The sequence below is a fragment of the Odocoileus virginianus genome, chromosome 18, assembly GCF_023699985.2.
Source record: "Odocoileus virginianus isolate 20LAN1187 ecotype Illinois chromosome 18, Ovbor_1.2, whole genome shotgun sequence".
Taxonomy (NCBI): domain Eukaryota; kingdom Metazoa; phylum Chordata; class Mammalia; order Artiodactyla; family Cervidae; genus Odocoileus; species Odocoileus virginianus.
The window spans coordinates 39,107,620-39,116,220 of record NC_069691.1 but is presented as its reverse complement, the minus strand read 5'-3'; positions in this window follow the sequence as shown (position 1 = coordinate 39,116,220).

Here is an 8,601-nt window from a genome sequence, read left to right as displayed (position 1 = left end):
TTGCGGGAAGCCGCGGGAACACAACGTCCCCCACCCGCATCCACCAAACCCAAGCACATCATGTGAGCAAGACATTAGCCTTGGGGTTTTCGGCCGCTGAATCTGGGAGATTGTTTCTGCAGCAAAACCTGTTAGACTTAGTCACCCAGCTGACCAGAACCTGGCCTGCCTCTATGGCTCACAACTTATTTCAGGTAACACTCTACGCTGCCTTGCAGGTAGAGAAGGATGGCTGTGTCGTGTACCTTGCGTGAGGAGCAGGGGGAAAGGTCATTATGTCCAACGGCAGGAATTGAGATTCCCCAGCGTGCAGTTAAGACTGATGCACAGGGTTTCCTCCTTGGTGGCTCAGTGGTAAAAACTCTGCTCACCAATGCAGGAGACGCGGGTTTGACCCCCTGGTCCAGGAGGATCCCACATGCAGTACAACAGCTAAGCGCATGCGCCACGGCTATTGCGCCTGCGCACTAGCGCCCAGGGGGCCGCAGCTCCGGAGTCCACCGGGCCGCATCTACTGAAGCGCGAATACCGCAGAGCCTGCGCTCCGCCACAGGAGAAGCCCCTACTCGCCACAACTAGAGAAAAAGCCTGAGAGCTGTAACGAAGACCCAGCGCAGCCCAAGAAATGCTTTTAAAAAAAGAAAGACTGACAGATAAAGATAAGTGAGGATGACGAGGGGAACTTCTATTGAAGATTTATTCAGAAGAGAAAAATGGTGACGGCATGTACTGTCTCCCACACATGTTGAATGAACACTTTGCATATATTTTCTCAAAGAAAGCTCTACTTAAGGGGAATTTTCTTAATAGAGTTCCTGGCTTGGAATTGTTTCCTCTGCTTCAGGGTTTCTCTCTGGTTTAGTCTATTTTCTTGCAGACCTCAAGACAATAACCTTCTCCCTTACTAATCAGCATGCAAGACGGTTTTCATTTCCAGTCCAGCAGGAACCCAAGGATCTTGGTTTGGATTCCCCTCAAATCAGAGCCTAAGACAAGGACTCCAGGACCATGAGTTTCTTTGGGAGGTGATTATAAGAAGCTGGAGTTAGAGAGCAGGCTGACTGAAAAAAAAGAGGAAAAGCCACTATGAGGATGAAGCATTCCTACCATCCAAGGTCATTGTGAGGATAAGAGGTGCTAATAGAAGCGAAAATGCCCAACACAGCTCCTAGCACATACCAGGCACTCAATAAATATGAATCCCCTGCCCTCCATCGCCTGTAAAATTCTGGAGCTGTACTAGACGCTGAAGCAAATCAACCCTAAAGTCCTTCCAACTCTTCACTTGTGCTTTCTTTTGGGTTTCTGGTGAAGACTCTGCCCCAACTTGAGTAGCAATGAGAAACCACTAAAAGTGAAAACCTGATTTAGCATCTGCTGAGGCAAACAAAAAAGAACCCAGGGAAGCAAAAAGCCATGGAAAGGGAATGGAAGTTTAATTCTATTTTTATAAAAAAGGAGATTTCTTCTTCTGGAATGCTGGGTGGAAATCTTGATGAGGGACCTAGCCATCATAAATCCTCTCTGGAACAAAGTAACAATGGAAGGAAGGGAGAGAAAGAAAGGAGGAAGGGAAGAGAGAGGGGTAAAGGGAGGGAAGAGGAGAGAATAAATTAAAGAAAGAAGGAAGGAAATAATCCAACGGGGACTCTGCTGAGCAGACCGTTAGACTCAGGGACAGTTTAAAATGAAACTTCCCTGAAACCCTTTCAGAGAGCTGTGCTTCTTCAGAAAAGCATCATCCGGGCTATTCAATGCCCAGGGCAAAGTCTTTTTCGTATTATTGGACATGAAACAATATCACATTTGAGGTTGGCTGGAGGCCATTCAGAAATTCAATAATTATTCAACCCAAGGGGCTTTCCAAATGGTGATGTAGCTTCTTAGGAGGAAATTAATATTGAGCCGTGTATCAAATCTAATTGGAATCTTGAGGACAGAGGGTCCCGAGCAGGTGAAACAGCTGGGGGCTAATGTAGGACAGGGTGAGTCATGTCCTTGCTTTTGTGTCTTGCGTTAATTATGATAGGAAAAGGAAAACCTTGTATATTTTTTATGCTGGGAAGGCAGGGGTTGCTTGGAAGAAGTTCTTCCACGGCACCTTGAGTCTGGCAGTAGTTTCTTTGCAAAGATATTCAAGGAGAACTGTATCCGCACAACTTCCTGGTTGGCCCTACAAGGTAGTCAGGGGCTCATGACTGACTTATTGGCCACCCAGTGGGTGGGCACTGATCACAAAGGTATGGCAGTGTTTTCTCCTCTTCAAGAGAAAGTCTATCTGATACCCACGTTATATTCCTCTTTAGAAGAAGGAAGGGGCTGTAAGCAAGTTCGAAGTATCCGTGACATACCAGCCTCTTCTCTGTCCTCCTACGCCCTTCTGTATGAACTACTCCGAGAGCATGACTCCCCAAATCCATTGAGCATACGATGGTCTCATTTTCCCACTTGAGAGAGGTGCTCAAGATTCACTCTTAAATTGATTTGGGGGAACTAGATTACTGGGTCTTTAAGGAAGACTATGTTAGTTTCTGGTTCTCCTGGTAACTATCCCTCCTTGGATCATATCTAAGTTGATCTGTTTAATAGTGAGACAGTTTCTCTCCATTATTCAAGTGCTGAGGCCAAACACAAGTGTACCACACTCGGCTTGTGTCAGGCCCAAGCAAAAACATCAGGCTTATCTTCTGATGAGAAGAAGAGTCACTTGTTAAAGATTCAAATTACATGAGAAACCCTAAATCCAGTCTAGTAGGGGAGAACTGGAAGACCATTGGGTCACTATGAAAAGTGCAAACAGATCTTAAAAACAGAAAGAAGGCTCACAGTCTCCTTTCAATAAATGACTTAGGAAAGAATATTCATTCTATGCCTATAGAATTGAAGACAGGTAATTATCCAATGTGATTCTAAATTGCACTGTTTTTTTTTTTTTAAGCTGCTGCTAGAACTTTGAACAGTATCATAGAGTATCATTTCAGTGGAAATGACTATGGACATCCAGTGTCATTTTTAAAACAACATGAATAACATAGAGTTTTGTCCTGGTTTGAAATTGCTTGATATATATATATATATACACATAAACACACACACATACACACACACACACATATATATATATACACTTTTCTTTGAATTGCCATTATTTCAGTGCTTAGGGGGAAATACGTACATTTATTTCCAGAACCCAGAATGCACTAACATAAATGCTAGTATCACAGAGCCCATGAAGCACTGAGACAATCCCTCCAAACTTGTGACTAGTAAGAATTTTGAAAACAAAATCAAAGTGGGTAAGCCCTTACTTTTGATTTGTTATGTAGACACTTAGGCTTGCAAATCATCATTGCTTGGGATCAAAGGAGAGACTCTGAGAACATCTACTGTTTGTTAGCAAGCCGCCTGTAGTAATCAGGCACAATAACTCGGCCAAAATGAACAGAATTTTCACCAAATCTCACCTCTCACCAAACCGAATTGGAGTCGCCCTTGAACTCTGAACCCTGCTCTCCAGGGCAACGTAACTGTGACCCTATGTTCATCAATAACAAGGCATATGCGCTCTCTCCACTTTTACTCTATTGCAATCTGACTGTTATGATGTTGCTATGGTGATACCCTTCTGACATCCCTTTGCTCTTTTGGTGCCCTCTCAGAGGAATCTGTAATGAAGTGATCTGGCCACAGAATCTTTCTGGGACTTTTCCCATACACCAATGCAGACCAGCATGGCTTGCCTCTTCCAGGAAATGTATGTATAAAGCATGAACTGAAAATGATGAAAAATAATCTGCACTGACTTGACAAGAAATGTGAGTGTTATTCATTCTGTATTGACCTCACAAGAAACATTCTTTTTTTGCTCCCAATCCCAGGAGATGTCACCCCAAGGGACAGTGGCTCTTCTGGATTCAGTGTGGAATGTAACACGCCCTGAGTGCTGGGACAGTTTACTCTCCTGGGGGAGGGGCCGTGTGAGGGTGGTGTGAGAATGACTGGAAGGAAAAGGACATAAGTTTTTGAGCACTTACCTGTCAGCACTTAAAGTGACAGGTCCTCTGCTAAGCACGTTCCATGCAGCCCTACATTGTGTCCATATAATTACATGTGTCATTTACCTCATTTTATAAAACGAAGTAAGCTGACTCAGAGAGACTAGACACAGTTAATGTCTCAGACTTCGAAGCCCATTCTCTTAATTACTATGAACCTTGTCTCTCTATACTTCATCTTTCAGATAATTCTGGCTCCTCTCTTTTCCCTAGAAGAGCTTGGAAGTGAGATTCATGAGTGGCCACATCCAAATTCCTCAGACTTATCCCATAGGAACCTGGGATGTGAAACAGCCTAAAAGTTGACAACCTCCTCATCTGGGACTAATACACCCTGTGGCCTTTTCCACTTATGCATCAGGATACGCGGAACACTGATGGTCATGAGATCCAGATTCAGTGTCTTAATTTTAGTAGTTGTGTCATCTTGGGTGAATCACTTAATCCTTCCAGCCTTAGTTCCTTTATCTGTGAAATGGAAGTGGTGAGAACCATACTTGTCTAAAGGTTGGGAGGGCCAGTTGTTCTCATTGTCCATTTTTGCCCTCTTTTAGAAATTTTTGAGCCTCCTATATTTGAGGCTGTGCCCTGAACTCAGATTTGTAGGTCCAGGATTGCCCTGCAAACAGCAGTTTCCAAGCACAATTTATTCAACAAGATGTTCATTTTTCTCTACTGCTTGTTGCCTTTTGAGTTACAGCTTTGACATTACTTTGGAAGTTCCTTGAGGTGATTTTTCTCCATTAAGAACTGTTAACAAAACCATTAAATCCCCCTGATCTCTAGCCTAGCTTTTGGGATCCCAGCCCTTATCCTCTAACTGCAAGCATAGCCCCCATACCAACAAGATGAATCTTGGTTTCCAGAACCTTTCAGGTATCCTTATTCCTGTGGTTCCTTCTGTCTGAAACAGCCTTCCCATCCGACTCCACCAATGTCCACCATCTTAAGGGCAGCCCAAATGCCACATCCTCCCTACAGTTGCCTACAGGATGTGGCGACTCCAACCAGAATTAATCTATCCCGTCTCTATGCTCCACAAAAACATGCTGGCCTCTTCTACATTACATTCCATAGTCTTTGTGTGTGTGTGTGTGTGTGTGTGTGTGTGTGTGTGTTATTGCTTGTGTTTCTCTTTTCATTTTTACTAGATTGGAAGAATCTTGAGGGCAAGATCCAGGTTTGCCAATTACCATGCGATAGAGGCAGTGGAGTGTGAGGGTTAAGGCCATGGGCTTCAATCATACTGTCCAGTCTAAAACCTACCAACATGATGTTCTAGCTGCATGACCTCAGGCAAGTTAATTCAACTTTCTAGTCTATAATGTCCTCACCTGTACCTACCACATAGGGATCTTCTGAGAATTAAATGGGATACTTCATGTAAAGTACATGGACTGCAGTCCACCAGCCTCCTCTGCCCATGGAATTCTCCAGGCAAGAATACTGGAGGGGTTGCCATGCCCTCCTCCAGGAGATCCTGCTGACCCAGGGATCGAACCCTCATCTCTTACGTTTCCTGCATTGGCTGGTGGGTTCTTTACCCACTGAGCCACCTGGCAAGCCTCCCCACCTCCCATGCCCATTCAGTTTATCTAACACTAATTACCTCCCAAAGGCCACATCTTCAAGTACTACCACATTGTGGATTAGGGTTTCAATATGTGAACTGCAGCAGGCGAGGGGGCATGGAGTAGGGAACAAAAATTCAGTCCATAGCAAGTATCTACACATTTTCTATACTTTTATTGAGCTAGTCTAGGGACAGCAATAAACCAAACAGATAAAAACCCTTGTCTCATGGAGTTATACTCTAGGGGGAAGAATAACTAGGCAGTGTGTAGATGAAATAACTGCTTCTCTAGGCATCCACATCCTTATCTCCCTAACCTATGAATATGTTGCACTACAAAAGGGATTAGGTTGCAGATGGATTAGCATTGCTAATTAGCTGACTTTAACATAAAGAGATAATCCTGGATTATCTGGTTGACTTCAATGTTATGTTCCCCATAAATAGAAGAGGAAAGCAGGAAAGGCCAGAGTGATGCAATATGAGAAAGATTTGACCTACCCTTGCTGATTTTGAAGATGGAGAAAGGGGACTATGAACCAAGGAATGTGGGTGGCCTCCAGAAGCCAGTAAAAACACGGAAACTGATTTTCCCCTATTGATTTAAAACAGGAATGCAGCCCTGCTGACATCTTGATTTTAGCCCAGTGAAACTTGTGTAGGACATCTAAGCTACCAGAACCATAAGATAATAATTTGGTATCACTTTAAGCCACTAAGTTTTGGGTCATTTGTTATAGCATCCATAGAGAATGAATATAGGCGTTAGACACGTGCTATTCTGTGCTAAGTTGCTTCAGTCATGTCCAACTCTTTGCGACCCCATGGACTGTAGCCTGCCAGGCTCCACTTTCCATGAAATTCTCCAGGCAAGAATACTGGAGTGGGTTGCCAGAATACTGGAGTGGGATCTTTCTGGCCCATGGATCGAACCCAGGTCTCCTGCATTGTAGGCAAATTCTTTACTTCTGAGCCACCAGGGAAGTTTTACAGGCAGTCTATATAACGTGGTGACCCAAAGACAAAAGAGCAGATAAAGCCAAGGAGGGTTTTGGAATGCAGGAACAATGAAAAACCATACCCTTATCATCCTTCCTTTCCCCAGGTTGTAACTATTAACAGATTGCAGGTCCTCCTGAGCAGTATAACCTGTCTCCCCTCCTACCCCAGAGGGAGAAGATATTTACCTTACTCCCCCCTCACCCCACCCAGTATATGTGCCTATTCCAAGCAGCAAATGACCTGCAAGACCCGTATCCCACTCCTCGTACCCTGGGTATAAAAGTGGACTAAGGACCCCTGTTCAACATCGGTTCTCCCTTGAGCTGGCCCACTGTTCTAACAGTGTCTCCCACTCTAACAAACTTTATTTCCCTTTCATTTTGTCTCATGTCTGGAAATTCTTTTCCAACCTGCACCTGGACCACGGCATTTTTGGTGGCCTATGTGGGAAACTTAGGGTCTCTTCCCCCACCTCCTCGCTTCTCCTTTCTCACAGGGACCCTCTGCGAACAGGCAAGTGCTGTGGAAGCCACTGAGGAACTCTGGCCGGGGTTACCCTCTGGTGGGTTCCCAGGGCCCCACTGCTCACTGTGCCCCAGTAGCTGCCACCCGAACAGGTGAGGGTCTCTCCTTTCTCTTCTTTCCTGAGGACTAGGCCAACCAGTGTGGTGTGGGCACAGGTCAGACACTTAAAAACCATTAGGGCACCTGCCACATGAAGACTCCCATGTGAAGATAAGGTGGACACAGAACGAATCAGGCCACAAGGGCATCCAACCCCAGCAAGACAACTTCTGTGCCCCATGTCAGGCACATAGTGGTTGAAGCAAAGCAGAGAGCATTGTCCCCTGGCCACTGCCTCCCCAATAGGATTGTAAGGCAGATTCCTCAGCCTTCTTCCCTGTCACTTTCGCTTCTTCCCTTTTGGTCCAGATTGATTTACAGGAGCCTAGGTGTTGCCTCTGAGCCATCCCAAGAGCCCCTTATCTCCCGTCCCCCTCTGTCTCTCTCCACCAGACTTCCTAGATGACCCCTACTTGACCTTTCATATCCACATTAGCTCTAGGAAAGAATTCTGAGGTTCCCTGATTCAGGTCTTTCTCCTATTTTCAAAAGCCTGAGGCATCAAAAACTCTCCTAACATTCTAAAGAATTCCCTTCTAACTATACCTGCTTCTCAGGGTGGAGAAAGACCAAGCTTTCCCCACTTCTGCAAATTCCCTTAACCCTTCAGATTCTTCTGATGGAACAAAGACCTCACTTCCCACCAGAGGACAATCCAAGATTTTTATCAGCTGATCTGCCCCTGATATCAGAGTCAATTTGAGCACTATTTGGTCTATATTTTAGCTATAAAACTATGACTACCAAAGGAAAGATTACTTTTTGACACAGGATGGCCATGATATTTTTTAGACTCTGGAGAAAACTGGTTAAAATGAAATTTTTTTTTCTTAGAAATGTCAAAACCGTTTCTTTTTGCATATGCAATTACAAACAACTAGCTCTTTAAAAGGCCTGCCTAGGGAAAAGCTTGAAGTTAACCCTTTCCATGTCCTTGAAATACACAGCCCACTTTGCCTGAGACCTCAGCCTTGGGCAAGTTAGAACTTCAACCACAAAAAAAAAGAAAAAAGGGGGGTGTCAAAAAGACATTTTAAATCTCAAGCAGAAAACTATGAGATCTCTGTCTCTCTGTCTGAATTTATGTATGTCTCAGTGTGTGTCTTTTTTTTTTAATAATATTGCTTAAATTGTAAATGAGTTCTAATTTAATTGGCCTCAAGAAAAGTAAGCATTTACAAATCAGACAATTCTAAATACAAGAGAAATTAACCTAAATTTCAGATTCATGTGAACTGGGAAATTTTCAATATTATGTATCTAGTGTTAATGTTTGTTTGCTAATCTAATACAGACATGTCTAAGCTTCATTAACATTAAGCATAATATTTTCATTGTGCCTAGGTT